The following is a 15,696-nucleotide window of genomic DNA, read 5'->3' on the forward strand; positions in this document are numbered from 1 at the left end:
ATGTTTGAATGGTCCATCTAAGTCTTCCAGGATTTTTTTGTCTGGATGAAAAAGACAGATTCTACTGTCTCAGTTGCATGACATGCTACTCTTTCAGGCCAGCAAGTGAAATTTCTTTAAAAGAAAAAATAATGCATATGAAAATCACACAATGAGAAGATTCCTAGGGAACAAAATTGTAAAATATTTGAAAAGGTCTACCCAGATCACAGTTCTGCTGTTCCAAATTCCTTGATTTTCCAGATTCTTCCCCATACCACGCTTAAAATGCTTCAAAATAATTTGTCTCAAGTACCTGAAGTTCCTCAAAACTCAACAACAACAGAGAAATCACTAGCTGTTCACAAATTCACAAACAAGTCTATAATGCTGTAAAGTGACATCTTTAACACACAATAATTTCAAAGTGAGAAATATAAGCAAAAACCAACTTTGGAATCCTTGTCCCATGGAAGTCAACTACAGCAGGTTTAACAGGTGCTTACACCTCTATCCAGATTATTGATCAGCACTCAGCAAGGAAACAATGTCCTTTTGAATCATACCTGTAAATAATTAATTACTAAGGAAATACTATTCCCAAATACATGTATTACATTCACGTTAGATGTAATAAACAGGATTACTCATTCTTTAAACACTCTATAATGAAAACATAGTTATTTCCATGGCATATCTGTAAATGTAATTCAAGTCCTGCTATTTTGAAAACCAAGTATTTTAGAAAACAACAAAATTAGTTTATATTATACTCAAGACTTCTACAGGTAAAAGTATTCCTACTAATTCTAAATTAAGAGTGAATCATACAGCTGTTATTTCATGCAACAGTATTCAAAACAAGAATGATGCAAAAGGGGATTTAATGCCCAGTTATTTTTGTCGATTTACAGTTTCTCGCACCAGAGAAATGAAGCTTACATTGCTTAAAGAAAAAAAGCCCTTAAAAGTTGCATATGGGAACTTAAGTGTTCGGGGACATTGTTGAAGTGTTCAATGCATAGAAGGTGTGAAAGCTAAAGCAATGATGCCAGTAGAACCAAAGGCCTATATGGAAAAATCTGGGATTTAAACAGCACGCTTCAAGATGAAAGCTAACTCTGAAAGGCAAGCTGTGCCATTCTGAATAACTCTTTGTATTAATTTTCCCCTCTTCCCTAAACATCTGTGGTCTTTCAAGAGGAAAAATCATCACCAAAAAAGTTGTCAAAGATCTAGATTCTGTACTCCTACAGTACAGACAGAACATTTTTAGAGCTATGAAGCAGAGAACAAAAATGCAGAGGCTAATTTCTGTAGTATCTTTGTGAATCTAATACAAGTACAGTAGTTCAAAGGTATAACATGCTGATTCACAGATTAGGAAAATATTCTTTGTTACCACTTCTATGCATTGAAATCAGAATGAAAACTGTATTTTTTATACATTTAAAAGGCCTGTCTTTCACAATGACATAACAGAACAATCATCTTTTGTTAGGGGATTAAATGCTTTGTAGAAAAGTAGAATTAGTTGGATTTTCTAGCTATTTGAATTACTCCTTAAAAAAAGTGTAAGCATAGCCGCCCTATTTCCAGTACATGGAATAGCTTTAAGTGCAGATTTCAGAATTCTGATAATGTTGCAGACCTATCTTACGCAGTGCTTGTGGTACAAACTCCCCGCAAATACTGATCTATTCTTTTTTTCTTTAAGGAGAAGAGAAAGAAGACTGTGTTACTAGAAGGGTTGGTTCAATCTTCTAAGGTTTAGGAGTGCAAGTCCAAAGGAACCTGGAATTCTAGTATGGAGGATTTAACCTTTCATCCTTCAGCTGTAAATAAGGTGTATTTGAGACAATGGGAAATTCCAGCCCATTAAGACCACAGGGTCTTGAGTACTCTTGATCAAGCTTTAGGCTCCATAAAGGTCCCACATGCATTATAACATGATTTTAATGAAACAGTCAGGCAAGAATATCAATAAACCAGTCTTGTTAGGAATCAGGTTCATTCTTCCCAGCTAGCTTTTGAACACTGGTTGTACACAGCTGATCCTCACAGATGCCACTATGATTTTCCCTTCTTTATATGAACTATTGGATAAAACTCAGCATCTGAAAAGGTTAGACTGCCCTCTCTCTGTGGCTTCTTGCTAACCTACTTGATCTGTAACTTAAACAATTATGGCCACATGCTTTCAAGAAATTCACAATGGTAGGTATTAATCAGCATTTTCCCACGTAGTCATAAAAAACAATACTCCAATCAGTAATATGGTACGCCTCCATAAAGTTTTAGATGATAAAACTGTACTTCATTGCTGAGATAAGACAATACAATTTAGTTATATTGTTTAGCACCACCAGTATTCCCTGTGAATTGAGGCCTTTAACTCGCATGCACTGTCAGCAGAATGCACAAGCCATCCTTTTACATTAATGAATTAATACACGAATTAAAAGCATTACAATATTTAGCATATTCTCAGTTTTATTTTCTGATAGGAGAAAAATGGCCATGAGAACATTATTTTGAATTGTAATATTACATTAATTTAACTTGAAATGTAGAAAATAAATATTTGAAAGATGTAAGCAAGACTTAGGTGTCATGGTGTTCGGTTGTTTGGCTATTTTATCCTTTAAAATATATACATACGTAATGCCATAGTCACAAAAATCTTAAAACTTCATATAGAACTGCCTTTTTTTATAAACTTGAAATCAATTTTACTAAATAAATTCTACTGTCTAATACCAAAAAGAATGAAGATTTCCATTTCATACATTCCAGCTACCCTTGTAGCAAATAAATTAGGTAGAAATCATCATTTTAAACTCATAACATCAGTAGGCAGTCTGCACTGAGGTTTACAGGCAACAAGGAACACTGAAAAAGCATTTGAACAGACAAAGCCCGTGTGATGTTGTTCATTTGCTGCCCCCTCCCGGGGAAAAAAACAACCAAATAAAAAAAGCCTCACAAGACAGCCAGGAAAACAGCTGTTCCCTGCATACTGATATTTCTCTGATTACTAAACAGTGTGACAGCAGATCTTTTTCCGCTTAAAGGCTTTTTTTTTTTTAAGTTTTAAAGTATCAATAGACTCTAAAATATATTTCCCAAATGAGTCTGTAAGTCTAGGCATAGTGAGAGACTCCAGGAAGATGAGGCTACTTGCTTTGGCGCTCTGGAGCTCTGGGCAGCAGCACAGACCACACACGCCAAGCCGCAGTCAGCACAGCAGCATTACCTTTGTGCCATTCTGCCACCAGCTATTCAATCGAAGCCGTGGGACACAACACTGAACTGGCTGCGATTTGTAACAGATTCTGTTCTGCAATGGGATCAGGGCCTTAGTGGAAAGAAGAGACAGCCACGGGCTGGTAATATGGCTAATTGCTAGTTTCATTAGTTTGCCTTTCAAAAAGGCTGTAAGAAAGAAACCATGTTAACATGAAGTTGGCTTTGCTGTACAGATAGCACAGCAAAACTCAAGTCAGAACTAGGTATGAAAAGTTCACGTAAGTTCTTGATCTTTGCAGTAATTACAAGCATCATTCCAGGGAGAGCTCCAGAGCCCCAGTCTGTAAATGCTCTTTTTACTTCTAAGACAGAGAGGTAACGCATTCATCAGATAATGACACATTTCATACATAAACACAGACTAAATTTGCATTACCATACTCCATTAGTTCAAAAATAACTGTCGTAATGATATAATGATGTAAAGTGCTTAACCTTACACTTCTCCAACTTCTTTAAAACTGAGACAAGTTATTTCAAAATATCTCACTGTGAACATGGGAACAATTTGTCCACCTGCTTTACGAATTTGTAATGACTGAACTGTGCTTTGACTGTGACAAGGCTTATTAACTGACTACTTGAAAAAAGACAGATGCCTATATGAAAGGCACATCATCAGCACGTTGGTCTACTCCCTACCTACTAGCAAAGCTGTTAGTTCACTACAAGTAATCAGGCCTTTGACAAACCAAATCCAAATGCCCATTTTTTGTTTCTTTTTATTACACGAATTTTAGCAAGCTAAAAAAACATGCATTTATTTCTTTCCACGTGAGAAACAACAACTTCAAACAAGGAAATCCAGATTCGGTACAGACAACTACTTCAGCCCTAGAAAATAGTGGGGTAAAGAAGCTATTTGGGAAAAAAATGTTGACAATTTGAATTAATTAGATTATAATACACAACTTCAAAAGTCAGAAAGTGATTTCTCTAGTTGTGTCTCTAGACATCCTAAATTGAAGGTGTCTGTTGTGAAAATGTTTTCTAATAATTTAGCAGACATATGTATGGCCATAAACAACAGCAAAAAAGAACATCCCCAAAACCAAACTCACATACTTAGAAGAAACCTAGAGAAGCAGAATGTACACTAAATTTTCTACCTAAATAAGAGAAAAGCTGACATTAGAAGATTGCATGATGTCAACTCATGGATGGGTGGCTATCAGAGATCACTATCTTCTTTAAAAAAAGAAAATATATGTATTTTTGGAAGAACAGGAAAGCATCAAAAGCCTTCTGAAGTTCTCTTTGGAAAAAAGGATGCACTTGAGGTCAGACAAAAGTCTTAGTGTTAACTCTTACAACTGCAGACAAATGGAATTTTCCATTAACTGATAAAATGGGTGCTTCAATAAATATGTGTCTCAGAAATGCAGCCATAATTGCAAAGGAAGTTGTACGGTCACAGTTTTTTCATCTAGTTTACACGCAGAATTCCAAGAAGTCTCACAGCACATCTCTTGGCTCTTCAAAGAGCACATCTCAGTGTCTCTCCTTTGTTATTGCTTGCAACAAAATGTAACCTTTAGAAACACCTTTTGATCAGCACCTGCCTACTTTATTCAAAAGACTGGTATTATCACAAACAAAGTAGAAGACAGCTATTTGACTAGGGTACCTTATTTTTGTTCAGGCTATCTGTGAGCAACTTTCTTGTACAAATAAGTAAATAAATAAACAAATGTGACGCATGATCAATTGTTCTGCAATGCAGACCTACAGAAGTACTTGGAGCATAACAAACAAAATGCAAGCTTTGCTTTAATACAGGTCATACCTACCGTAGGTACTACATGCAAATTAACTTGAATTCTTCTTTCTAGTTGCTTTTGTGTTGGAGCACACAAGATTATCTTCAGCCTTTTTTCTTCTTGTTCATGTGTTTTCAATTTGTGGGGTTTTTTTTTTCCTGATGGATCTGTTTGCGATCTCCACTCATCTGACATCCAGTTTTGAGTACTTGATCCCAAAATGAAGACAGAAGGGCTGTAGAAGTTTTGTGATTTTCCATATGCTCGTTCAACTCTGCTTTAGATTGCCAATCAAGAAATGTTAACTAATTCAAAAAGAAACACAAAATACAGTATCAACCAATATTCTACATTACCATCAGTGATTGAAAAGACTTAAGAATTTGAGATAAGATACATTCAGGTGAAAGACAAAGCTGTAGAGGGATTTTTGAGATAGTGTAATCCTCATAACTCAGTCCACTAACACAGAAGAAAAACCTTGCCCATCATTCTGTGTTATGTTTGTGAAACACACACAAAGGGAAAAAAATAGCCTCCCAGAAAAGCTAGACAAGCCATTTGTTTGGGGGGCTTTTTAGGTTTGTTTCCTCCCCCCTTTCACTTGTTTGTTTTTTTTTTTTAAACTGTAGGGCAGAATCAGATCCAAGTTGTTAAATACAGGCAATGTTGAGGAAAGAACTGTTCTAGTTTACTATTGCACATACTATAAAATAATGAATAGGCAGGTGACTTACAGAAATGTTTAACTGCTAGTCACACCCACCCTAAAAGTACAGATTATCATTCTTGGATGCACATTTTCATTATAAAATTGCCACAGTGATGCTCAGCACAAAGAGGAAAAGAAAGTAAAATAAACACAAATTATAATGATAAAAATTATAGTATTTGGAAAGTGATTACTGTGTTTGACACACTTGACACAACAATAAATATCCCTGTTTTTTAAAAGTGACAAAGCTGGAAGGAGAATCATGGTTTTCAGGAATCTCATTTGACCTCAGTCCCTTGGGTTTACCAGATTACAATGTAGTTATCATATAAAAGCTTCATATAACAATGCACATTTTAAATAGTTGTTTTTGTAAGTTTCCTCAGCTAAACTTCCAATGATCACTCTATATGTAGATAAAGAACAGGCAACATATTTACATAATATAACTATTACATTGCAAGGAATTGATTTTTTATGTTAGGAATATCCAAATATTAAGTTTCCTTTCTGTTCTGGTTTCAGCCAGGGTAGAGTTAATTTTCTTCATAGAAGCTAGCGTGAGGCTATGTTTTGGATTTGGGATGAAAAAAATGTTGATAAGGTGCTGATGGTTGGAGTTGTTGCTAAGTAGTCAAGGATGGTCCAGCTTCTCATGCTGGCCTGCAGCAAGCAGGCTGGGGGTGCACAGGAAGCTGGGAGGGGACACAGCTGGGACAGCTGACCCAGGCTGGCCAAAGAGATATTCCCTACCATATAACATCATGCTCGGTATATAAAGCTGGGACGAAGAAGAAGGAAGGGGTGGAGGGACGTTCGGAGTTATGGCGTCTGTCTTCCCAAGAAACCATTACGTGTGACGGAGCCCTGCTTCCCTGGAGATGGCTCAACACCTGCCTGCCCATGGGGAGTGGTGAACAAATTCCTTGTTTTGCTTTGCTTGCGTGCGCGGCTTTTGCTTTACTTATTAAACTGTCTTTATCTCAAACCATGAGTTTCCTCACTTTTACTCTTCCAATTCTCTCCCCCATGCCACCGTGGGGGAGTGAGCGAGCGGCTGCGTGGTGCGTAGTTGCTGGCTGGGGCTAAACCACGACACTTTCTTATACTGTTGTTAAAATAGCATAAAATCCTAATTACATTGTTAAAATAAATATCAAGATCAGTGAAATGACAGCTGTTTCCAACCTAAAATATAAACTTTAAAAACACAGTGCTGCATACACTTTTAAATATATGGCATATTTTGCAAACTAGGAAAAAAATTACATAGTCCATTAGATGATTGAGAAGATAGCCAGTATTTGTTTCAGACCAAGGGGAATACTTTCATCCACAGAAAATATCATTTGGCACAGAACCACTTAATTTGACTCAATTTTTTTGGTCTTGACATAGTTTGCATATTACTGCTTTTGTATGAGTTAATTATTTCAGCAACAAAGCACAAAAAATTCTCTTTTTGCTCCCCACACTTGCCTACAAATAAGATATAAAAGGTGCTGTTAATTGTTATATAAATGAATCAATTTCATAACAGTTGCATCAACTCTGAAGGTGACTTCTAAAATCCATCAACTTAGAGCAGTATCAAATGCTCCCTGCAAGGGCTTCGCAATGTAAGACATTTCAGCATACTGCTGTTTACAGGATACAAAAAATAAAAATTTTTCTTCTCACCCAGCGTCATCAAGCCTTATTTATTAAATTGCCAATTCCTTTTAACGAAATGGCACAGTAAGCATCAGATTACAAACCTTGCTGCATTATGGAGCCTCTAGTGACTCAGGGAAAAGGGAGGATAAATTGCCAATTTTATGACCATTTAGAGACAAAAAATATTTAAGTGACTCATGCTTTTTTGAGATGGCATATTCAAGACAGTATTATGTATTAAACACTTACCTGACCCTCATTCAGTGTACACCAGCTCCATGCTTCAGCATGGTTCGGTGGTCAACACATCACCACGAACACAGGGTATGTTTAGGATGTCATGATGAAGCTGAAGCCCGTGATCCTAAAGGGTCTAGATGTCACAGGACCTAAGGAAGAAATACATGAACTTCTATATCGTAATGTACTATATGATCTCACAGTCTAGTAACTAAGAGCATACGGCACATACTGCTAAAGATGATGGCATTTTTTATAATTTATTTTAGTATGTTAAGGTAGATTCTCAACGTATCTCCTATATTAAAAAACAAATAAAGCCCCAGCTCATTAAGGTTGCTAAACCAAGAAATAAAAATTAGGAATTGGCAAAATTAAAGTTGCCTTGGTAACCTTAATTTCATTGCTTTTTCTGAATATACTCTATGCTCCTAAACAATAAACCAAGGCTAACAAAGCACTACCCATTCTACACACTGAATTTTGGAAGGATCGGGGCGGGGGGGGTGGGTGAGCTGCATTTGTATACAGTCAAGTCAGGCAATTGAAGATTTTGCAAGTGTACCAGCCACACAGATGATGACTCGTTGGCTTTGCAACCTTTATTGTGAGTTTTCTTGATTTTTTCTGGGTTTTTAAAAAAAAAATGCTTTAAATGGTTTAGGCTTTATTTTTTGAATCAAAATACCTAGGAAGTTAAAACGTAAATTCCAGATTTCACAATGGGGTGACTGGCATGGCTGAAACCCTTAGGTACACCAGAAACCTTGATGCTTGAACTAATTGCCCTTTGAGTAATGACAGAGTTAGTAAACAGTAGTGATTGTGTACCCTGTGATATTAATGCTGGTTCACATACCTGAGACTCTAAATCCTTTCTGGCTGCTTCAAGCCACCCTGTTGCCCAAGTTATTTTTGTTCTCTGAGATTCCCCACTTTATTTTATTCTCTGCCCCACTATGCCCTGTCCCACTAGCAGTTTTTCTAACATGCCAAATTCTGCTTGAGTTCATCTCCTGATCTCATCATGTCCTCTAGCAACTTCCCATAAGTTTTACAGCCCCACTGGTGTTCAGTATCCAACTTCTTTTGTATCATAGAATCATAGAACAGTTTGGGTTGGAAGGGACCTTTAAAGGGCGTCTAGTCCAACCCCCTGCAAGGAGCAGACACAGGCACATCTTCAACTAGAGCAGGGTGCTCAGAGCCCCATCCAACCTGACCTCGAACGTTTCCAGGGATGGGGCATCTATCACCTCTCTGGGCAAGCTGTGCCAGTGTTTCACCACTCTCATTGTGAAAAATTTGTTCCTTAGATCTAGTCAAAATCTACCCTCTTTTAGTTTACAACCACTACCCCTTGTCCTATTGCAAGAGGCCCTGTTAAAAAGTCTAAGTACTGGAAAGCTGCAATAAGGTCTCCCCAGAGCCTTCTCTTCTCCAGGCTGAACAGCCCCAGTTCTCTCAGCCTTTCTTCACAGGAGAGGTGTTCCATCCCTCCGTCATTTTGGTGGCCCTCCTCTGGACCCTCTCCAACAGGTCCATGTCTTTCCTGTGCTGAGGGCTCCAGAGTTGGATGCAAGACTCCAGGTGGGGTCTCACCAGAGTGTAGTAGAAGGGCAGAATCCCCTCCCTCGACCTGCTGGCCACGCTACTTTGAACGCAGCCCAGGATACGGTTGGCCTTCTGGGCTGCAAGCGCACATTGCAGGCTCATGTCCAGCTTTTCATCCACCAGTACCCTCATGTCCTTCTCGGCAGGGCTGCTCTCAATCCCTTCACCTCCCAGCCTGTACTGATACTGGGGGTTGCGCCGACCCAGCTGTGGGGACCCTGCACTTGGCCTTGTTGAACCTCTTATTATAAGCTCTCTACGAAAGAATTAAAAACCTTTGCAGCCAGGTACCAAAAAAAAACTGGCATGTTTTCTTAGTTCCTGTCCCTGTCTCCCTAAAACAGTCTGTCACAACTAGCTTCCTGCAGTAAGGTATCTTCACTGTTCATTGTGTTTTACAGAGGCTGTGAAGAGGCCAGATCTCAGACTTTTCCATCAGGAGTGTGCCTTTCATCTATTCTAACAGAAGACACCATCTGAAAAATGCTTAGTTCTTTCCCGCAAGCCATGGAATACTAGGGTTTTTAAAATAAAAGGTATCCAGTGTCTTACTGGTTCCACTTGAAAACATTATGAACAGAAAGTTTTCCCCCATATGCATTCTAGAAAATTGGTTGAATCATTTTGGTTGATCTGTTTTTAAAGGAAAAGTATCAGTCGGAGGCAAATAACCAACATAAAAATTTCAGCCAATACAGTTTAAACAAAAAAACAAAAAAGCAAGACAGGTGAGCAAGTGAAAACCGCATCTTTTAAATAAATAGCAACATTGGCAACACAGCAGACCTTCTAGATAAAAAAATGCAGTATGGTTTTATAACACTAGATACAGAGTAAGTTATAGAAGTTATAGAAGAAATGAGAGATATGCAGACATATGTCATAAATTCATTTCTGTTTTCAGATGAAGGGACCTTATTTAACATAATCTTGGGGAAAGTATATTTATCAGCATGAAGAAAACCTGCTACTAGAGACATATAGCCTATACTACTACTAAAAAAACAAATTACAAAATCAGATTTGATGGTGTAAGTATCCACAGCTCCCACCCCTCCTTTTGTTCAGCCTGCAGGAGACAAAGCTGGATAGAGCGCTTTGAAAGTTGCTTTACGATTTAAGAAGTATTGAAGTTAGCTGCAAGTATTTCTCATTTGATGGAACTAAAGTAAATATATATTGATTGATAGACTGCTATACATTTCCCCATCAGATTCACCCTGCTTAAGTTAACAAGTTTAACCAAAGACAGCAGTCAGAAATTAGAGACGCAGGGACAAGTCTCTCCACATAGCTCTGTTCTAACCCCAAGTCTAGGAATTTTTAGGTCAGGGTCTGAGGGATTGAAACTGCTAACAATATGAACTGCAGTGTGTGCTTTTGACATCATTAAATGCCAAAAAAGGAATCAGAAAGATTGTAGATTGAACCTGGCTGGCTGTCATTCAGAGTATTACAATTCTGGTGTTATTCCAGTCACATTGACACAAAGCTGAAGTCAGAAAAGCTTCAGACATGAAACATCCTTCATCTTTGATGTTTTAAGCAGTACAGTATCCTCTCCCACTAAGTGAAGGGCCCCATTTAATAACAAAAAAACAATAAAACTGTGAGGTAATACAGAGTCTTCCTTGTATGAAGCAAGAATCTCTACCTATTGCAGATGGAAATAAAGCTCTCACTGAGTAAGATGGAGCAAGACTGACAAAAGAAAATAAACTTGCTGCTACTAATTTAACAAAGAAGATTTTCCTTTTAAACTAACAGACAACTGGTTATCTAACCAAGCAATTATCAGTTGCCAAAATAAGCCCATCAGAAACCTAAATCAACATAAACCATATCCAAAGCCCATGGATCGTCACATCCTGCAACCGGATTCCCTGCACTGAATGTCGTCATAGTCATCTTTTCTCCTCTCTCTACTTAACGGCTGCTCAGTTGCAAACTGGATGCTGCTCCTAAATCCCATCGCCACCAACAGCCTTTGAAGATGGGGATCCTTGTTTAGTGCCTTCAAGCAAACTGTAAGAAGTCCCTAATCCTCCCCCCTCCTGCCCCCAAACCACAGTTTCAATCTAGCTTAATTAATTGTAAAGCCAATTTCCACCAATTGAAACAAATTTACTTGTACACACACTTGCATTAAGCAAATATTTCACACTGGGAAATTCACCTCCACCCTGTAAAAGCAGACAGAAGTAAAACATTTGGTCAGAAATCCAGTACATGTTTATAGTATTTACAAAGCATTTGTTGCACTTTTTAAACTAAGCAGTTTACAAAAAAAAGTAAAAGAGACTTATTGAAGGAAGGGAGGGGAGAATAAAAAAAAAAAATCCACCTACATATGGAGAAAACATCTCTCTCATCTCTCACATTCAGTACATGGATGCAGTTTGAAACTGTAACCATGGTTGTGCAGATGCTTGTAGACCTTGATCCACTCCTTGGCTATACTAAAAGCCACAGTTTGTTATAATACATTAATTTAAAATGTAAAAAGACATTTCCCCACATTAAACAATTATTAACATAAAAGTTCAAACTTAACTCCTATGTGGTTTTGAGAGGTTTTGCACTTATTTAAGCAGTATGAGGCTGAATTTAGCTGAGATGCACAGTATTTCAGAAGAAAGAGCAATTATTAGTTATGAAGACACAATCTGACTATGAGGGCTCTGGTGGCAAAAGCAAGGTTGGCTCAGCTCTAAGGATGCTCAATGCACTCCTCTTCCCGCAATGTCAAAACAGAACAAAAAAAGACCCCCAAAACAGGATAACAAGCAGTTCTCAAAGATTTCAAACCAGAGATTAAAATGAGTTAGCAAAACATATACTTGCAGTGGAGTTATTTTGATGTGAATTATGGAGCATCTTAAAAATACTGAAGGAACAGATACTTAGGAAACATCAAAATGCCCAAGCTTCAATTTTTAATTGTTAGATACAATACACTCGTCCATTTTCTTCAAAGCACATCTGCTGACAGTCTAAACTTGGTCTGGAGAAAGTACTGGTTAGAGGTTGCAGGTTTTGCATAGAGGATTTCTGTTTAATGGGAAAGGCAATCAAGACCACTAATCTTTTCCCTTAAAGGGTTTAAAATTAATACCATTAAAGGTTTTAATTTAAAAATTACTCAACTCTGTAGCAACTTCTGAACTCTTTTCTAAGGTTTAAGACTCAAAGACCAAAAATGATGGCAGCATGATTAGTCTTTCAGGTCTTTTGTCCCTTTATCCCTGATGCAGATGGTAAACTGTCACTACACAGGCTATACAAATACCAACAATTGTTTTCATTCAGATAAGCAAACAACAAACAATATTGCATAATCACATGCAAGAATCTCTTACCATGACAAATTGATAGCATCGTCCTAAATAAGAAATTAAGATGACATTTCAGTACACTCCACCGAAATATTGTAGCAAGCTGTACATTTTTTCCACTAACCAGTTATGCTTTCGTGTAGGTTAAAAGTTTTAATAAGCATACTGTAGCAAATAACATTAGCAATTACAGCTAAAACTTGACATTAAGTTAAACACAAGATGGGTGCTAAGAAGCTACAGTTAAAACTTATTTCAAAAACTATCCCCATAGCAAGCAGGAAGGCTCACATACCCATTGTATCAGCTCCACAAGCATAATAAACTGGCAGACAACAGTTCTTTGTAATGTTACAGTAAAATGGAATGAAACATATGAAAAATACTAGCAAGCTGAAAACTTCTCACAGTTTCTCTAATGTTTCTTCTCCACTTCAAAAATTTATAGAAATCAGCACCATGTTAAACAGATATCTGGAAAGGCTTCCTTTGTTCACATTTATCACAAAAATGCAAACAATATTCAAAACAAATATAAAATATTTATAATTCTATACTACTAGCAATAGCTTAAAAAGTTATAAAGTATTTAACCTATTTTTTTTCAACAAGCAGCTAAAATTAAGTAAACTTTCTGCATATGTTAACGTAACAGCAAATAGTAAGTTATAATCTTCAAAATTCATTGCCCCCAGACGTGATGGAAATTGTCAAAAAAGTATCCCAAAAAACCTACTCCCAGGCTGTTTTCTCACTACAGTTGCAGGGGAGATAGATTTTCGATTCTGCTGCACAACCCACCCCCCCACCAAGGAAGGAAATTTCTCATTCAAGAAACAATTTATAATTTGTCAATACAAAACAGTTCTCCTCTCACTTCAGAAAACATTGTTTGTGTAAGCACTCATAAATCATTTCACTGTTGTAGTCATCTCTATTTTGAAATACTGTCAATTTCAGCTGGCTTTCTATGTGCTCTCCTTCCCAACCTCTTAGACAAGAAGTCAGACTGGACTGCAGCCTTGTTGTCAGCTTACAGTTGCATGCAGTTAAGTGGAGGCACCTTATGTAGTTGATAGCATGACCTCTGTTGATAGAAAAATACACTTTTTTAGTTGCTTTTCCTGCAGAAATTCTGCAATAACCTTCTACGAAAATTCTATTTCCTGCCCTTTTAAACAGTCAAAACTGTGAACAACCCCATCTATCCCAAAGACAAAGATGACTTCAAAATTAGACTGCATAACACGTAATCTAATCTAAACCCTTCAAAACCTACACCGCAACACAGATACAATGCCCGGCCTGGCTACAATCACAGGAATCCCTGTTATTCCACATTCCCCAATGCTCCTAACATCACCTGTTTTCTTATCTGACTGCTGCCACAAACCCCAGAGCACTCCCATGAGCCATCACCTTATTTCACATAAATTATCTGGTTTTGCACTGGCCTTACTGAGCAATCAGAACCAAATCAGTAGGTCAACCCAGACAGCACGAATTTGGTCAGTATTAGCAGTAGCAGCCACGGAAACCCTGCTAAAATCCATCAATCACTGCCATCACCTGCAACACTTCACGGTTAAACAGAACAAGGCCCAGACTACCTGTGTACACAAATCTTTCAAGATTTTACCCACAGCCTTGAAGGTAAGCACTAAATGCATGGCTTTATTGAGGGCAAAAGGCTTGCAATTAGTAACAGAAACATTTTTACATTTTCCCCTCAGTGCTGAAATAACGTACAATTGGTACAACAGCAACATTTGTAGCCAATGTAAAGGAGAACAGCACTGGAACACTCGAATTATGTCCTTTTGTGATTTAAGAGACACAGGTTATGTTACCCTGCCAAGGTCCTCCATTTACGAATTGAGATAACGTTTAGCTATCAGCAGTGTCACAAAACTGAGAGATAAAAAGCATTAACCTTGATAGAAGTACCTTTACAGTAATGTTACAGAGCCATTGAAAAGCTAGTAACATTGAAATTGTTGGACTATGATGGTCAGCTCCTCCTGCAAATATTCAGAATCCACAACTTGAGACAGGATTTTGCAGAATGAAGGAATATCACCAAAAAGTGAACGTTTACATCACTTTTCATAATTTTTGCAATTCTTATACTTTGTTTAAACCACTATGAAGACGTTTTAATGTAGCTTCTCACAATAGCATTTACAGCTCACGCTGAAACTCTAACAAATTTTGCATTGACTACATAAAGTTACGTGCACAGAGAAGTTTATAGCTAAGGCAATTGTATGCAAACAGAAAATAAAATTTGACTTACTGGTAAAATCACTATGTGGACATTTAAACATATCCTGATAATGGCAAGTTAAATGAAGATTTCTTATCCTCTCAGTTTCAAAAGACGATGAATACATTGTGCGTTGAAAAGGATGAGGTTTCCTCTGATGGCTTTCTGTGCACTTTCCAGACACTTTGTGACATAAACACACTTTTACGGTAGGTTTGCACTGGTAGGTTTTTTTTACCCACTTGTGTGATTTTAAACGATTTTCCATTAAGTTCGACTCAGTCATGCAACAATAAACACATTTAAAGCCACATTATGACCCTCTTCATGGATTTTTATGTGCATCTTTTGACAGCAGTGCTATGTTGCAGCCATTGCAGAAAGGCTGCTTTCTCTCAGAACCCCGCTTTAAGGTGCGAGCATCTTTCACAGGATGAGCTAACCCTTTCTTCTGATTTTTGCAATTTTTACACTTTGATTCAGCTTTAGGGGTTTTCATCTCCCCAGCTAAGGTCCAAGTTCCAACACTGGAAACACAACAAAAGCCAGGATGCTCAGACTGGGCTGCTTCTTCATCTTTGCTCTTGGAATAGGAAAGAGAAGTCAGCAATGCAGAACAGGGCTCCTCAAGCTGCAAATGAACTGCTCCTTCTCAAACAAGGTGTTCATTTCACAGGAGTGAGAGGGATGAGGTTTATTGCTCTGACTGCTTGGGCTCATGTCACAACAGTGAGGACTCATATTTTGAAGCATATGATAATACACAGGTAATAAGACAGACATTTTTTGCAAGGTTTTCTTTATTTTCTTGGTTAGCTTAAT

Source organism: Phaethon aethereus, assembly GCF_964289735.1.
Source record: "Phaethon aethereus genome assembly, chromosome: 2".
Classification (NCBI taxonomy): domain Eukaryota; kingdom Metazoa; phylum Chordata; class Aves; order Phaethontiformes; family Phaethontidae; genus Phaethon; species Phaethon aethereus.